A 19,490-nucleotide genomic window follows, 5' to 3' on the forward strand; every position below is an offset into this window, starting at 1 on the left:
TGACAAATTAGAGCCAATCAGCATCAGACACTCCCTCACAGACCCTCCCAGCTTTTTGGCAGCAGCCATTTTAGACTCATTACGACCTTGCTTTGTTAGTGAGAAGACCTTTTGTGTTGATGCTGCTGACATTATAGGGAAATAGATAGCTAGGCTAGTGTATTTAGTGTCCACTACAGTCCAGAAGGACTCATCTCATCTCTGCTGCAAGGACAGCACCCCAAAAAGCCCTTTTTAGGGCTATAACTTCAGTCGTTTGTTTTTTTTCCTTTGTATTTTTATTTGCATTTGCCTGGCTTTCAGCCTGTGTGTGAGGCTCACAGCATATGCTGTGATTAGTGCCACCACTGATATCTGCTTAACATTAGTTTAAATTTAATCAACAAAAATTTGAAATTATTTTGCTAGTGTAATTTATTTTCATTTTCTATCAGGCCTGTGTCTCTCAGGCTCACACAGCATATACTTCAGTTTTTTTCAGTCTTTTGGTTAATTGCTCTGTGCCAGCCACCACTCATATCTGCTTAACCTTATTTTAAATTAAAAAAAAAACTTTTAAATCATTTTGCTAGTTTAATCTAATTTCATTTTCTATCAGGCCTGTATGTTTCTGACTTACTCAGCAGCATACTGTGTTTAATTGCTGCCCTACCTAAGGCTAGCAGCCACGACTCATATGTGCTTAACATTTTTTTAAATTAAAAAAAAAAACTTTAAATCATTTTGCTAGTGTAATCCAGTTTTATTTTCTATCAGGCCTGTGTGTTTCTGAGTTACAGAGCATACTGTGTTTAATTGCTGCCCTACCTAGGCTAGCAGCCACAACTCATATGTGCTTAACCTTTTTTTCAATTAAAAAAAAACCTTTAAATCATTTTGCTAGTGTAATCTAATTTTATTTTCTATCAGGCCTGTGTGTTTATCTGACTTACAGAGCATACTGTGGTTAATTGATGCCCTACCAAGGCTAGCAGCCACGACTCATATGTGCTTAACCTTTTTCTTTAAATTAAAAAAAAAAACAACCTTTAAATAATTTTGCTAGTGTAATCTATTTTTATTTTCTATCAGGCCTGTGTGTTTTGCTGACTTACAGAGCATACTGTGTTTAATTGCTGCCCTCCCTAGTCTATCAGCCATGACTCATATGTGCTTAACCTTTTTTTAACCCCTTAATGACCACAACACTTTTCCATTTTCTGTCCGTTTGGGACCAAGGCTATTTTTACATTTCTGCGGTGTTTGTGTTTAGCTGTAATTTTCCCCTTACTCATTTAATGTACCCACACATATTATATACCGTTTTTCTCGCCATTAAATGGACTTTCAAAATATACCATTATTTTCATCATATCTTATAATTTACTATAAAAATTTTATAAAATATGAGGAAAAAATGGAAAAAAAACACACTTTTTCTAACTTTGACCCCCAAAATCTGTTATACATCTACAACCACCAAACAAAAACCATGCTAAATAGTTTCTAAATTTTGTCCTGAGTTTAGAAATACCCAATGTTTACATGTTCTTTGCTTTTTTTACAAGTTATAGGGCCATAAATACAAGTAGCACTTTGCTATTTCCTAAACCACTTTTTTTCAAAATTAGCGCAAGTTACATTAGAACACTGATATCTTTCAGGAATCCCTGAATATCCATTGACATGTATATATATTTTTTTTAGAAGACATCCCAAAGTATTGATCTAGGCCCATTTTGGTATATTTCATGCCACCATTTCACAGCCAAATGCGATCAAATAAAAAAAATTGTTCACTTTTTCACAATTTTTTTCACAAACTTTAGGTTTCTCACTGAAATTATTTACAAAAAACTTATGCAATTATAGCATACATGGTTGTAAATGCTTCTCTGGGATCCCCTTTGTTCATAAATAGCAGACATATATGGCTTTGGTTTTGCTTTTTACTAATTAGAAGGCTGCTAAATGCGACTGCGCACCACACGTGTATTATGCCCAGCAGTGAAGGGGTTAATTAGGGAGCATGTAGGGAGCTTAATTTTAGCTTCAGTGTAGTGTAGTAGACAACCCCAAGTATTGATCTAGGCCCATTTTGGTATATTTCATGCCACCATTTCACCGCCAAATGCAATCAAATAAAAAAAAATGCTAAATTTTTCACAATTTTAGGTTTCTCACTGAAATTATTTACAAACAGCATGTGCAATTATGGCACAAATAGTTGTAAATGCTTCTCTGGGATCCCCTTTGTTCAGAAATAGCAGACATATATGACTTTGGCGTTGCTTTTTGGTAATTAGAAGGCCGCTAAGTGCTGCTGCGCATCACACGTGTATTATGGCTAGCAGTCAAGGGGTTAATTAGGTAGTTTGTAGGGAGGTTAAATTCCAAAAAAAAACCTTTAAATTATTTTGCTAGTGTAATCTAATTTCATTTTCTATCAGGCCTGTGTCTTTCTCACTTACACAGCATACTGTGGTAAATTGCTGCCCTACCTACCAGCCACGACTCATATCTGCTTTACATTATTTTAAAGTTAAAAAAAAAAATTTAAATCATTTTGCTAGTGTAATTTTATTTCTTTTTCCATCAGGCCTGTGTGTTTCTGGCCCACATCATATAGTGTGACACAGATTAATTTTTTTTTCCACCACTTATATCTGGTGTAACAACATTAGTGTAAATTTTATGTAAAAATATTTTTTACATCAGTCCTCTTCTAGTGTTATTTAATTTTAGTTGCCAGGCCAGCCAGGCTGCCATTAGTGCCAGCCTGTGTGTCAGGCTGCCATCATATACTGTGCCTACTTCCATCCTCAGTGCCAGTCCACGACTCCTATCTGGTGTAACATAATATTACATTTTGTAAAACAAATTTTTTACATCACTCTTCGAGTGTTATTTAATCTTAGTTCACAGGCCAGCCTGCCACCACTAGTGCCAGCCTGTGTGTCAGCTATTGTTATTTAATTGCAGTTGCCTGCCTGCCAGCGTGTGTGCCAGGCCCACTTGCCAACTAGTTACACCAATCATATTTGTAATAACAGTAGTGTAAATATTTAAAATAAAATATTTTTTGACTGTGAATCATCGGCCTGCTAGTGCAATTGAATTGCAGTTGCCTGCCAGCCAGCGTGTGTGCCAGGCCCACTTGCCAACTGGTGCCACCATATTTGATATAACAGTAGTTTAAATATTAAAAATAATACATTTTTTACTCTGAAAGATCAGTCTGCTAGTGTAATCCAATTACAGTTGCCTGCCTGCCAGCGTGTGTGCCAGGCCCACTTGCTGCCAACTATTCCCACCAATCATATTTGTTATAACAGTATAGTAAATATTTAGAAACATTTTTTTTTGCCTGTGATTCATTAGTCTGCTAGTGCCTTTGAATTGCAGATGCCTGCCAGCGTGTGTGCCAGGCCACTTGCCAACTAGTTACACCAATCATATTTGTTGTAACAGTCTTGAAAAATGTTTGAATCATAACTTTTTTGCCTGTGATTCATCAGTCTGCTAGTGCCTTTGAATTGCAGTTTCCTGCCTGCCAGCCTGTGTGCCAGCCCCACTTGCCAACTAGTTATACCAATCATATTTGTTGTAACAGTATTGTTAATATTTAAAATAAAAAAATTGTTATATTGTGAATCATCAGTTTGCTAGTGCCATTGAATTGCAGTTTACTCCTGCCTGCCAGCGTGTGTGCCAGGCCCACTAGCCAACTAATGCCACCAATCATATTTCTTGTAACAGTATTGAAATTTTATTAAATCATAACTTTTTTGACTGTGAATCTTCAGTCTCCTAATGCCATTGAATTGCAGTTGCCTGCCTGCCAGCCTGTGTGCCAGGCCCACTTGCCAACTAGTTACACCAATCATATTTGTTGTAACAGTATTGTTAATATTTAAAAAAAAATTGTTAGATTGTGAATCATCAGTTTGCTAGTGCCATTGAATTGCAGTTTCCTCCTGCCTGCCAGCGTGTGTGCCAGGCCCACTAGCCAACTAGTACCACCAATCATATTTCTTGTAACAGTATTGAATTTTTTTTAAATCATAACTTTTTTTTGACTGTGAATCTTCAGTCTCCTAGTGCCATTGAATTGCAGTTGCCTCCTGCCAGCCTGTGTGCCAGGCCCACTTGCCAACTAGTTACACCAATCATATTTGTTGGAACAGTATTGTTAATATTTAAAATAAAAAATTGTTAGATTGTGAATCATCAGTTTGCTAGTGCCATTGATTTGCAGTTTCCTCCTGCCTGCCAGTGTGTGTGTGCCAGGCCCACTAGCCAACTAGTGCCACCAGTCATATTTCTTGTAACAGTATTGAAAAAATTGTAAATCATAACTTTTTTGACTGTGAATCTTCAGTCTCCTAGTGCCATTGAATTGCAGTTGCCTGCCTGCCTGCCTGCCAGCCTGTGTGCCAGGCTCACTTGCCAACTAGTTACACCAATCATAATTGTTGTAACAGTATTGTTAATATTTAAAATAAAAAATTGTTAGATTGTGAATCATCAGTTTGCTAGTGCCATTGAATTGCAGTTTCCTCCTGCCTGCCAGCGTGTGTGCCAGGCCCACTAGCCAACTAGTGCCACCAATCATATTTCATGTAAAAGTCTTGAGATTTTTTAAAATCATAACTTTTTTGACTGTGAATCTTCAGTCTCCTAGTGCCATTGAATTGCAGTTGCCTGCCTGCCAGCCTGTGTGCCAGGCCCACTTGCCAACTAGTTACACCAATCATATTTGTTGTAACAGTATTGTTAATATTTAAAAAAAAAATTGTTAGATTGTGAATCATCAGTTTGCTAGTGCCATTGAATTGCAGTTTCCTCCTGCCTGCCAGCGTGTGTGCCAGGCCCACTAGCCAACTAGTGCCACCAATCATATTTCTTGTAACAGTATTGAAATTTTTTAAAATCATAACTTTTTTTGACTGTGAATCTTCAGTCTCCTAGTGCCATTGAATTGCAGTTGCCTCCTGCCAGCCTGTGTGCCAGGCCCACTTGCCAACTAGTTACACCAATCATATTTGTTGTAACAGTATTGTTAATATTTAAAATAAGAAATTGTTAGAACGTGAATCATCAGTTTTCTAGTGCCGTTGAATTGCAGTTTCCTCCTGCCTTCCAAGCATGTGTGCCAGGCCCACTAGCCAACTAGTGCCACCAATCATATTTCTTGTAACAGTCTTGAAAATTTTCAAAAAATTGCCAGTGAGGCGCTTGATTTGCGACAGCCCGACACGGTGGAATTCAACACTCCTAATGTTTGACCGCCTGCTCCAACAAGAAAAAGCTGTTAAGAGTATTTGTATGACCGGGGTGCTAGGACAGCCTCTGGGGAGCTGGGGATTTTTTTGCCAAATTACTGGACGCTCATGCGCAATGCCTGTAGGCTCATGCGTCCTTTTGAGGAGGTGACAAACCTTGTCAGTCGCACCAAAGGCACCATCAGCGACATCATACCATTTGTTTTCTTCCTGGATCAGGCCATAGATGAGCGTGAAGAGGAAGAGTTGTGGTGTCCATCACCACCACAAACAGCCTTATCAGCATCGCTTGCTGGACCTGCGGCAACGCAGGAAGAAGATTGTGAGGAAGAGGAGTCAGAGGAGGAATGTGGCTTTGAGGAGGAGGAGGAGGAAGACCAAGCACAACAGGCATCCCAAAGTGCTTGTTGTTGTCACCTCTCTGGTACCCGTGGTGTTGTACATGGCTGGGGGGAAGAAGATACCCTCAGTGAGATCAGTGAGGAGGAGGAACGGGACATGATTAGCTCGGCATCCAACCTTGTGCAAATAGGTTCTTTCATGCTGTCGTGCCTGTTGAGGGACCCTCGTAGAAAAAAAGCTGAAGGAGAACGACCTGTACTGGGTGTCCACGCTACTAGACCCCCGGTATAAGCATAAAGTGCCTGAAATGTTACCAAATTCCCGCAAGTCGGAAAGGATGAAGCATTTTAAAAATAAATTAAAAACTATGCTTTACACAGCGTATAAGGGTGATGTCAAAGCACAACGGGAATGTAACAGGGGAAGAGATGAAAGTAATCCTCCTCCTCCTCCCACAACCACAACGGCAAGGACAGGACGCTTTCCTGACGTCTTGTTGATGGAGGACATGCAGACCTTTTTAACTCCTATGCATCGCCAGAGCCTTTCGGGATCCAGCCTCAGAGAAAGACTCAACTGATAGGTAGCAGACTATTTAGCATTAACTGCGGATCTCGACATTCTGAGGAGTGATGGACCCCTTGACTACTGGGTGTGCAGGCTTGACCTGTGGCCTGAGCTATCCCAATTTGCAATTGAACTTCTGACCTGCCCCGCTTCAAGTGTCCTGTCCGAAAGGACCTTCAGTGTAGCAGGAGGTTTTGTCACTGAGAAGAGAAGTCGCCTAGGTCAAAAAAGTCTTGACTATCTCACCTTTATTAAAATGAATGAGGGATGGATCCCGAAGGGACTGACATTGGGCGATACAGTTGAGTAAAAAAGGCCTGATGATGAGATGAGCTGTCTTGGGCTACAACTGGTACACACACTGGCTTTTTTTTCTTATAATGCAGGATGACTTGCGTGACTTATCCGCCAACAACTAGTGTTCAAGTCGCAAGCTTTTAGGGCACTTTCTAAATGTTTTACAAACATCAATTTTTCTGGCTGCTGCTACGGCAGTGGTTGCAACAATACCCAATTTTTCAGTCATTTGTACATGCCTAATTTTTATGGCCTCTGCTGCTGCTCTGTGGCTACAAAACTCAAAGCAAAAAAAAGGCACCTAACAGTGATTAAACTGTTAAGAATAGTACAACTTAACACACCACTCATATCTGGTGGACCATTAAATTGCACGTGCAGTGCCCCAAATTTGAAGGAGGAGGACCGACCAAGTATCTTTATCCGTCTCTTGGTTGCTCTAAATTATCTCCGGGTTCCATCTATGCCATACCTGTAGTTTATTGAGCAAAAGGGTGGCATATGTGGTGTTTCATGCTGTTGTGCCTGTTGAGGGTCGTGGCCCATGGTATAAAAAGGCTGAAGGAGAACGACCTGTACTGGGTATCCAAGCACATTTTTTGTTAAATGTTCCCGGTTCTTCTCAATTATCTCAGGGTTCCTCAAATCAATGCCATACCTGTACTCGATTGTTCAAAAGGAATGCATATGTGGTGTTTCATGCTGTTGTGCCTGTTGAGGTTCGTGGGCCATCTTATTAAAAGGCTGAAGGAGAACAAAGTGTACTGGTTGTCCAAGCATCTTTTTCCATCTCCCGGTTCCTAAAAATTATCTCCGGGTTTCTAAAATCAATGCTTTACCTGTACTCTGTTGTTGAAAAGGATGCCATATGTCCTCTTTCCTGCTGTTGTTTTTGTTGAGGGTCCTGGACCCTCTTATAAAAAGGCTGAAGTAGAAAGAAGTGTACTGGGTGTCCAATCCTTTTTATGGTTCAATTTCCCGGTTCCAACAAATTATCTCCGGGTTTCTAAAATCAATGCTGTACTTGTACTCTATCGTTCAAAAGAATGCCATATGTCCTCTTTCCTGCTGTTGTTTTTGTTGAGGGTCCTGGACCCTCTTATAAAAAGACTGAAGTAGAAAGAAGTGTACTGGGTGTACAATCATTTCTTTGGTTCAATTTCACGGTTCCAACAAATTATCTCCGGGTTTCTAAAATCAATGCCTTAGTTACCAGTACTCTATTTTTCAAAAGGATGCCATATGTCCTCTTTCCTGCTGTTGTTTCTGTTGAGGGTCCTGGACTCTCTTATAAAAAGGCTGAAGGAGAAAGAAGTGTACTGGGTGTCCAATCATTTTTTTGGTTCAATTTCCCGTTTCCTAAAAATTATCTCTGGGTTGCTAAAATCAATGCTGTACCTGTACTCTATTGTTCAAAAGGAGGCCATATGTCCTCTTTCCTGCTGTTGTTTTTGTTGAGGGTCCGGTATCCTCTTATAAAAAGGCCGAAGGAGAACGACCTGTACTGTACTGGGTGTTCAAGCATGGTTTTTTGTTCAATTTCACGGTTCCTAAAAATTAACTCTGTGTTCCTAAATTCACTGCCATACCTGTACTCTATTGTTCAAAAGGATGGCATATGTGGTGTATCATTCTGTTGTGGCTGTTGAGGGTCGTGGGCCATCGTATAAAACGGCTGAAGGAGAACGACCTGTACTGCCTTGCTGCTCCTTTTAGGCAGGCCAGCTCTTTGCATACGTGCCCACAGACTCTGTAACGGATGCCTCTTTTAGGGAGAGGTGCAGCCATAATGCAGGGTCAGAACCTCTGCCTGCAACTGGTATACTCGATTTTGCGAAAGGAAGTAACCTTACCATGGTTCCCTGACCACACGTCTTGTAGTTATATTTTGTTGAGGGTAATCATGATGGCCATGTAGACCACCCCTGAGAGGCCTTGAAGTAACAGGGATGAAAGTGCTAAGAATAGTCCTACTTTACACAACCAAGTTAGCCATGGGTCTTAGTCCAAGACCGCATGCCTTTTTTTTTGGTTTGGTGTGGCTAATCATGCAGGCCATATAGACCTCCCACCATTCGGTGTTGTAACAGGTATTAAACTAATAAGAACAGTACTACCAAAATAAAGCCAATTAACAGGCTTTCAAGAGCCAAGGTTTTATTGTACTATGTTAGGCTAAACATGATGGCCATGTAGACCACCCCCGAGAGGCCTGGAAGTAAGAGGGATGAAAGTGCTAAGAATAGTACTACTTTAAACAACCAAGTTAGCCATGGGTCTTAGTCCAAGACCGCATGTCTTTTTTTTTGGTTTGGTGCGGCTAATAATCATGAAGGCCATATAGACCTCACACCATTCGGTGTTGTAACAGGTATTAAACTAATAAGAACAGTACTACCAAAATAAAGCCAATTAACAGGCTTTCAAGAGCCAAGGTTTTATTGTTGTACTTTGTTAGGATAATCATGATGGCCATGTAGACCACCCCCGAGAGGCCTGGAAGTTACAGGGATGAAAGTGCTAAGAATAGTACTACTTTAAACAAAAGAGTTAGCCATGGTTCCCAGTCCAAGACTGCATGTCTTGTTATTTTGGTGGGTGTGGCTAATCATGCAGGCCATATAGACCTCCCACCATTAGGTGTTGTAACAGATATTAAACTAATAAGAACAGTACTTCCAAAATAAAGCCAATTAACAGGCTTTCAAGAGCCAAGGTTTTATTGTTGTACTTTGTTAGGCTAATCATGATGGCCATGTAGACCACCCCCAAGAGGCCTGGAAGTAACAGGGATGAAAGTGCTAAGAATAGTACTACTTTACACAACCGAATTAGCCATGGGTCCCAGTCCAAGACCACATGTCTTGTTATTTTGTTTGGTGCGGCTAATCATGCAGGCCATATAGACCTCCCACCATTAGGTGTTGTAACAGATATTAAACTAATAAGAACAGTACTACCGAAATAAAGCCAATTAACAGGCTTTCAAGAGCCAAGGTTTTATTGTTGTACTTTGTTAGGCTAATCATGATGGCCATGTAGACCACCCCCAAGAGGCCTGGAAGTAAGAGGGATGAAAGTGCTAAGAATAGTACAACTTTAAACAACCGAGTTAGACATGGGTCTTAGTCCAAGACCGCATGTCTTTTTTTTTGGTTTGGTGCGGCTAATAATCATGCAGGCCATATAGACCTCCCACCATTCAGTGTTGTAACAGGTATTAAACTAATAAGAACAGTACTACCAAAATTAAGCCAATTAACAGGATTTCAAGAGCCAAGGTTTTATTGTTGTACTTTGTTAGGATAATCATGATGGCCATGTAGACCACACCCGAGAGACCTGGAAGTTACAGGGATGAAAGTGCTAAGAATAGTACTACTTTACACAACTGAGTTAGCCATGGGTCTTAGTCCAAGACCGCATGTCTTTTTTTTTGGTTTGGTGCGGCTAATCATGCAGGCCATATAGACCTCCCACCATTAGGTCTTGTAACAGGTATTAAACTAATAAGAACAGTACTACCAAAATAAAGCCAATTAACAGGCTTTCAAGAGCCAAGGTTTTATTGTACTATGTTAGGCTAATAATGATGGCCATGTAGACCACCCCTGAGAGGCCTGCAAGTAACAGGGATTAAAGTGCAAAGAATAGTACTACTTTAAACAACTGACTTAGCCATGGGTCTTAGTCCAAGAACGCATGTCTTTTTTTTTGGTTTGGTGCGGCTAATCATGCAGGCCATATAGACCTCCTACCATTAGGGGTTGTAACAGGTATTAAACTAATAAGAACAGTACTACTTAACACAACCGAGTTACCATGGGTCCCAGACCGCATGTTTTGTTGTTGTACTTTGTTAGGATAATCATGATGGCCATGTAGACCTCCTCCGATAAAATGCTAAGAACAGTACTAATTAACACAACCTAGTTACCATGGGTCCCAGACCGCATGCCTTGTTATTATATTTTGTAAGGGTAATCATGAAGGCCATATAGACCTCCCCCGATAGGGTGAGTAACAGGTATTAAAATGCTAAGAACAGTACTAATTAACACAACCTAGTTACCATGGGTCCCAGACCACATGCCTTGTTATTATATTTTGTAAGGGTAATCATGAAGGCCATATAGACCTCCCCCGATAGGGTGAGTAACAGGTATTAAAATGCTAAGAACAGTACTACTTAACACAACCTAGTTACCATGGGTCCCAGACCGCATGTCTTGTTATTATATTTTGTAAGGGTAATCATGAAGGCCATATAGACCTCCCCCGATAGGGTGAGTAACAGGTATTAAAATGCTAAGAACAGTACTACTTAACACAACCTTACCATGGGTCCCAGAGCATATGTCTTATTATTATATTTTGTTAGGGTAATCATGAAGGCCATATAGACCGCCCCGATAGGGTGAGTAACAGGTATTAAAATGCTAACAACAGTACTACTTAACACAAACTTACCATGGGTCCCAGAGCATATGTCTTATTATTATATTTTGTTAGGGTAATCATGCAGGCCATATAGACCTCTCCCGATAGGGGGAGTTACAGAGATTAAAGTGCTAAGAATAGTACTACTTAAAACACAAACTAGTTACCATGGGTCCCAGACCGCATGTCTTATTATTATATTTTGTCAGGGTAATTATATATTTAACAAATCTATCTATTTCTCTTCTATCGATTCTATCTAACTATCAATCTATGTATATCTATCTATCCTATCTATCTATCTATCTTCTGTCCAGACTGTTTTGAGACAGCCACTTGTGTTTTGGACACATTTGAAGTAGGAGGACAGACCAATCACAGGGATTAAACTGTGAAGAATAGTAATACTTAAGAAAACCTAGTTATACCAGTACCACCATGGGTCCCAGACTGCATGTTTTGTTGTTATACTTTGTCAGGTTAATCATGCAGGCCATATAGACCTCCCCCGATAGGGGGGGGTAACAGGGATTAAAGTGCTAAGAAAAGTACTAATTAACACAAGCTAGTTACCATGGGTCCCAGACCGCATGTTTAATTATTATACTTTGTCAGGGTAATTATATATTTAACAAATCTATCTATTTCTCTTCTATCGATTCTATCTAACTATTAATCTATGTATATCTATCTATCCTATCTATCTATCTTCTGTCCAGACTGTTTTGAGACAGCCACTTGTGTTTTGGACAAATTTGAAGTAGGAGGACAGACCAATCACAGGGATTAAACTGTGAAGAATAGTAATACTTAAGAAAACCTAGTTATACCAGTACCACCATGGGTCCCAGACTGCATGTTTTGTTGTTATACTTTGTCAGGGTAATCATGCAGGCCATATAGACCTCCCTTGATAGGGGAAGTGACAGGGATTAAAGTGCAAAGAATAGTACAACTTTACACAACCTAGTTAACATTAACATTGGTTCCCAGACTGCATGTCTTGTTATTAGATTTTGCCAGGATAATCAGCCAGGCCATATAGACCGCCCCCGATAGGGGGAGTAACAGGGATTAAAGTGGTAAGAATAGTAAAAATTAACACAACCTAGTTAACAGTGGTTCCGAGACCGCATGTCTTGTTGTTATATTTTGCCAGGATAATCAGGCACGCCATATAGACCTCCCCCGATAGGGGGAGTAACAGGGATTAAAGTGCTAAGAATAGTACTACTTAACACAACCTAGTTACCATGGGTCCATGACCGCATGTTTTGTTATTATACTTTGTCAGGGTAATCATGCAGGCCATATAGACCTCCCTTGATAGGGGGAGTAACAGGGATTACAGTTCTAAGAATAGTACTACTTAACACAACCTAGTTACCATGGGTCCCAGACCAGATGTTTTGTTGTTATACTTTGTCAGGGTAATCATGCAGGCCATATAGAACTCCACCGAAAGGGGGAGTAAGAGGTATTAAAGTGCTAAGAAAAGTTTTACTTAACACAACCTAATTACCAGACCGCGTGTCTTGTTGTTATACTTTGTCAGGGTAATCATACACGCCATATAGACCTCCACCGATAGGAGGAGTTACAGGGCTGAAAATGCTAAGAATAGTACTACTTAACACAACCTAGTTACCATGGATCCCAGACCGCATGTTTATTATACTTTATCAGGTTAATTATATATCTAACAAATCTATCTATTTCTCTTCTATCGATTCTATCTAACTATCAATCTATGTATATCTATCTATCCTATCTATCTATCTATCTTGTGTCCGGACTGTTTTGAGACAGCCACTTGTGTTTTGGACAAATTTGACGAAGGAGGACAGACCAATCATCTTATTCCATCTCCCGTTCCAAAAATGCAGGCCATATAGACCTCCCCCGATAGGGGGAGTAACAGGTTGTAGTAAACTGCTAAGAATAGTACTACTTAACACACCACGGGTCACAGACCGCATGTCTTATTGTTATACTCTGTCAGGGAAATTATATATATTTCAAATCTATTTATCTATCAAATCGATCGAACTATCAAACGTATCTATCAAATGTATATTGCATCTATTGATCGATGTAATTCGTAGCTATAGAATGTATATTAAATCTTTTGGTTGATGTAATTCGTATCTATCAAATGTATATTGCATCTTTGGATCGATAACATTCGTATCTATCAAATGGATATTGCATCTATTGATCGATGTAATTTGTATCTATCAAATGTATATTGCATCTATTGATCTATGTAATTTGTATCGATCATATGTATATTGCATCGATTGAGCTATGTAATCTATGTATCTATCTATCAAATCTATCTCGTGGTTGTGCAAATGGACTGTTTGCGGTTGTTTGCGGTGCGTTACACTTGGAGTTTGCTCTGTCACTGTGAAGCGGCCGTAATACGTACACTACCTGATAGATACGACATCATAACTGATGTTTTAAAGCATGTTATTGCAAACAATTTGGGAATGTTAGGTGATTTAGGCCCTTTATGGGTTAAAAGCAGACTCTGCATCAACTATGTAATTTTCCAAGGGAGTTTTGCCAGGGATCCCCCTCCAGCATGCCACAGTCCAGGTGTTAGTCCCCTTGAAACAACTTTTCCATCACTATTGTGGCCAGAAAGAGTCCTTGTAGGTTTTAAAGTTCGCCTGCCTATTGAAGTCAATGGCGGTTCGCCGGTTCACGAACAATTCCGGAAGTTCGAGTCCACTGTTCGCGAACCGAAATTTTTAAGTTTGCGACATCACTAGTCTCAATGGGGGAAGTCACAGGCTCCCAGCAGCATAACCTTATTATGCACAAAGACATAGAACCGTTCAGGGGCCACATTCAAGATGGGAGAAGTGCATCTCTTCCCTAACTTCCTTTCCACTTATTGGGCAATTGTGCAATTGCATTGGTTGTATGCAGGTAGACAGGCTTATATAAAAGGATCTGTTGTAAATATACTATTTAAAATATACTATTTAAAATATACTATTTACATATTAATTATTTGTTTGAGGGAATTAAAGGGACAGTCAACCCAAAAATTACTGTAACTTATTTAGATTAGTTAAATAACTATCTTTACAGTAAACTGTAGCCAAAGTTCCATCTAAATAAACTTTTTCAGAAAATAAACTTACTAGATCTCATCTGGCAGTTTGGAAATGGCCGCCTGACCCCTCCTTCTCTGACGTCTCCCTAAAGCTTGCAGTAGTACAGGATCCTTTTCTCTAGTCTGGTCCCTGCGCGCTCCTGCAATTTCAGCTCTCTAGCAGCTGTTCATACCCAGCACTCACTGCCTCTCATCCATGCTGTGCGCTGTGTGTTACAGAGAATGAGAGGCAGTGAGTGCCGGGCAGGCAGCGATGTGATGGTCTATGCTTTAGTTAATACTCCAATGAGATTATAGAGACATGTTTTATTTTTATTGTATTTCCCTCACTACACAGTCCTCTTTGATCAACTTTTTCACGCACCATCAGCATAGTAACATTGTATCCACGGATGTGAAAGTCTGCACAGTAGTGATGATCACATACACAGGCACTGATGCACTGAGCTGATTTTGCTTCCCTCTTGCCTTCCACGCCCTGTGCACTCAATATATCATTCTTTGCCCTCAGCTAGAAGTTCCTTACTCCCACTGGCCACTATCACTAGGGAGGAAGGAAGATGGGGAGGGGAGGGCAAGCTGTCACTGATCTGAGGAAGCACAGAGCACCCCCAACCCACAGGTACCACGGCACAGCATTAGCTCTACTATCCAGGAAAACCGGTCAATTCAGTTAACTATTAACGTGCATTCTCATGGCACAGCACAGCTACAGAATAACCGAAAAAATGTTCAATTATGTGCGCACGTTAATAGTTAACTGAATTGCCCGGTTTTCCTGGATAGTAGAGCTAATGCTGCAGTGCAGTGTAGTGTAGCACCGGGCACCGTTTAAACTTCCCTCACACATCAGGCCCCGCCCAACACTGCTCATAGACACTTGGATCAGCCTGGGTATGTGTGTCCGTATAACGCTGCAGGTTTTTCCCTGCGGTCTTCAGGGGGCGGGGAGGGGGAATCTTCTTGCTGCCAAGAGGAGCGGAGTGTGTGAATGTAAATAAGCCTCTTCCTCCTCCTGCTGCCTCTGTCAAAGCGGCGGTGAACAATTGGTAGGGTGAGAAAAGGTGGTGAGTGAGTGAGTAAGGGAGGGCAAAGGAGAAAAAGATAGAGAGGAAAGAGGTGCATTAAAAAAGCAGAAAATATGCTGCGATCTGTGCAGGAAGAAACCAGTCTGATTCTCATTCACAATGCAGTGTCTGCAGAAATCAAATCCTAATCTTTTCTGGCTCTCTTTGCTATCTTCATTTTTACCTTCTGCTTTTTTAATGCATCTCTTTCCTCTCTTTCTTTTTCTCCTTCTGCCAAAGTTTATTTAGATGAAAATTTGGCTACAGTTTACTGTAAAGATAGTTATTTAACTAATCTAAATAAGTTACAGTACTTTTTGGGTTGACTGTCCCTTTAAGTAAGATACTATAACTTTTTTTGTTTGGTTGCTGCTCTGAGTAAGGTCTTATAGTATCCTTTAGAATGATTGCTCCAAAATACTGGATGTGAAAGAGTTAAATTTGTAAATATATCTGTACTGCCCTCTTGTGGCGGTTGGGTATATAAGAGTGCTTTTTATCAGTATGTTTAATTGCATGATTATGGGAAGTAATTTCCGAAACGTTGCTATGTTTTTGTGCTAAATAAAACTTCTTTACCACATTGTTGCTGCCATCCTTGTTGGAGTTTCTTAGGTCAACTGCCAGGCTAGTAGGTTGATATGCTAACCAGTAATGTTACTACTGGGGGGGAGTCATTGCATTCTTGGACCCAGGCAGCACAATATCTTGAGCCGGCCCTGCAGTTTTAATTACAAACACTTTGCATTTAAATTTAGCCTATAGATATGTATAAGGAAGTGGTCAGATTATTGCATGAGGAATGTAATATTCTGAAAGTGAGCAAATTAAGATTTGTTTAGAACCAGGAGATCACATCCAGATACAGTATACAGTTGAACTTTCACTAAACCTCCGCTATTCCACATGGAGCTACAGATATAGGAGAATGACTCACATGAACACATTAGAGAGGAATGCAGTTAGTTTTAGAACAGTTTGTAGTTATCAATTATTTACCAAGAACAGTGATTTGCAGAGACCGACCTGAAGATGTTTGCTGGGGAAATTAGAATCTCCAGTTTTGTAAGTATCCAATAGCTCAACACAGTGTTAACTTCACTTGCACAGTTTACGTGCTACGTGGTGTCTGCTAATTGTTGTGATATATTCTGAGGTTTTGTAAGGTACATCTGTAGAACAGAAGGAGCTGCCTATAAAATACTACGGGACTATTAAAAGGACGTGGATGAGTTTGCTGTGAAACTCTGAGGTTCTAGTGTATCTTTGTTGTTTTATTTCTTGTCACAATACTTTTGTGAGTATCCATTATACCAACAAAGCATTCTGACTCAACTTGCCTAATTTTATAGGTTCCAAGACTCTATGGCCCCTAGTTATCAAAGTCTGGCGGACCTGATCCAACACTGTGGATCAGGTCCGCCAGACTTCGCTGAATACGGCGAGCAATACGCTCGCCATATTCAGCATTGCACCAGCAGCTCACAAGAGATTCTGGTGCAACACTGCCCCCTGCAGACTCGCGGCCAATGGGCCGCCAACAGGGAGGTGTCAATCAACCCGATCGTACTCGATCGGGTTGATTTCCGGCGATGTCTGTCCACCTGCTCAGAGCAGTCTTTGTGACCGCTGCTTCATAACTGCTGTTTCTGGCGAGCCTGCAGGCTCGCCAGAAACACGGGGCATCAAGCTCCATACGGAGCTTGATACATATCCCCCAATGAGTTTAATGTAACCAACCTGATGACAATACTCTGTCACCACTCAAGGGGGCGCTAATATAATATAGTTGGAGACTACAGCCTAGACTGAGACCTGTGGGAAAAGAACAGTGAGCTGGGACACTGTGAGATTCCAGTACACTACTAAGCAGGAGTGAGTGCTGCCACACTTGTAAGTACCTGAACATCTGTTATCACATATTTATACACCATCTGTACTTTATTACACTAGCAGGCGCCCTTCTGTGTGTTTGTTTTATACCATCACAGATTCCAGTTAGACTCTAAGAGTTACCTGCCAAGACCAAGAATAGTTACAGGCTTTAAATCTGAAAATGTAATAATGGTGCACCCAAAGATACAAATCTTAGAAGCAAAAACGACTACTTCCTCCTATCTTTATTTTTTTTTAAATTCTTTGAGGTTTGGGGGATAGTACATCAAGGAATGGGGTTACAAAGAACCCCTCCTAAAAAAAAAACCCCACTTAGAACACCAGCAAGGTACAAAGAAGAAGATTTAGCAACAATCACCACATCAGAGGAGCATGTATGCCAGCAAATATTAATGTGGACTATGATGACAGCCCTAATTTTTTTATTTATTTTTTATTTGGGGATGAAAAGAGTGAAAGGTATCATATTTATTATACTGGGTTTAAAACAATTGTTTTACAATTGGAGATACAAAGTACAGTGTAAATCCACATAATAATAAAGTTTAAAGGGACAGTGAACCCATTTTTTTTCTTTTGTGATTCAGTCAGATAGAGCATGCAATTTTAAGCAACTTTCTAATTCTACTCCTATTATCAAATGTTATTCATTCTCTTGTTATCCTTGTTTGAAAAAGCAAGAATGTAAGATTAGATGCCGGACCATTTTTGGTGAACAACCTGAGTTGTTCTTGCTGATTGGTGGATACATTCACCCACCAATAAACAAGTGCTGTCCAGGGTTTAAACCAAAAATTGGCTAACTCCTTAGCTTAAATGAATTATTTTTCAAATAAAGATAGCTAGAGAATGAAGAAAATAGATAATAGGAGTAAATTAGAAAGTTGCTTAAAATGACATGCTCTATCTGAATCATGAATGAAACTATTTGGGTTCAGTATCCCTTTAAGAGGACAAGATATGTGTATATTGTTTTCTTGCTGGATTCTGACAGTGACTAGTCAGATGCTGAATATCATTCAGTAAGTTCAGCAGAAGCTGTGATGTCATTTCCAATGCAGTTTGATGAGTGCTATCATGGAAGAGCAATTATTTGTGCTTGCCAGTGTACACTGCAAATGTAATTTGTTTAAACAAAAACTGTATTAATTAGATGTATAATTAAGACACATCAGACACTAATGTCTGGAACTTTTCTGTGCATTTAATTCATTAGTAAAAACTCTGTCAAACTAATAAATATTGGGTACTTGTAAAGCGCAGCTAATCCCCCATAAGGGTCTTAAAGGGACATTAAACACGAAATATATGCTAGATAGAATGATGCATTCAAAGAAAAGATAACATGTAGATGTATTTTTTAAAGTTTCATTAGTTGTTTCAAACTTTACACTTATTTTGTCACTTTTTAGTGTCTATAAAACACTGGGAGCTGCCATGTTGTAACTTGTGTTACCTTCTCTGCTGTGGCCAATTAGGGTCAGTTATAAATAGGTCACTAGAGTGTGCAGCCAATGGTTGTGCTGGATTTAACAGTGTTCTGCACTTCCATTTCTAACAGGAACTGAAAAGCTCACAATTTCAGAATGGAATTACAGGCAAAGAGGACAAAATAAATAATGAAAGTATATTGCAGAGTTGTTTTATTATATACAATTTATCATTTTATATTACCATCTCAAAGTGTTTAATGTCCCTTTAAGGTGCTGCTCATTTTATCGACCTCTGAAGGATGAAAGGCTGAGTTGACCATGCCAGGGATCAAACCTGCAACCCTTGGGTTGCTACAGAGCTCAGCCACAGTGCCTTAGCATGCTGAGCTGTCTGTCCAGCTAAAAAGTGGAGGTGAATTTTACAAGGCAAATAAGCATTCATTTTACATGACATTCTTACAGCTGCAAAAAGAGATTAAAGTACTGCAGTAGAACCAAATTTAGAGCTAACATTTTGGAAATGGTTGTGATCATTTTGAATATTAGGAGTGAGTACTTTGAGTTTGGTGAGTTTTCTTTTTTTAACGTGTTTGTACTTAGCAATTTACATTGCTGGGTGGATTATTTAGTTTTTTCTCTCTTCTATGATGAATTGGGTGAAGAACGGCCAAGGCTACTCTAAAAAACTCTACTCTAAAAAATATGCAGCAAAATTTAAACTATACCCTGTGTATGTAGGCATTTTAGTCTGGGATAATAATTTATGGGATATAATAGGAAATTAGGAGGAGACAACACAAGACAATTGTTACTTGTTCTTTTAGAAGTGATGGAACTACATAGTTGAATGCAGGGAAATGTGTCTGGAAGGTGGGAATCTGTGTACATTTGCACGTGTTCTCACTTGTTACCACTGATTTTTAAACAATAAAAGGGGCAACATTTTTAAAAAGGAAGGTTTTTCAGAATTTAATTATAAGAAGGAGAGAAGTTAGTATGAGAGAGTCATAGTCCAAGATTCATACGCCTAGATTTAGAGTTTTGTCGGTAAAGA

The sequence above is a fragment of the Bombina bombina genome, chromosome 5 (assembly GCF_027579735.1).
Source record: "Bombina bombina isolate aBomBom1 chromosome 5, aBomBom1.pri, whole genome shotgun sequence".
Taxonomy (NCBI): Eukaryota; Metazoa; Chordata; class Amphibia; order Anura; family Bombinatoridae; genus Bombina; species Bombina bombina.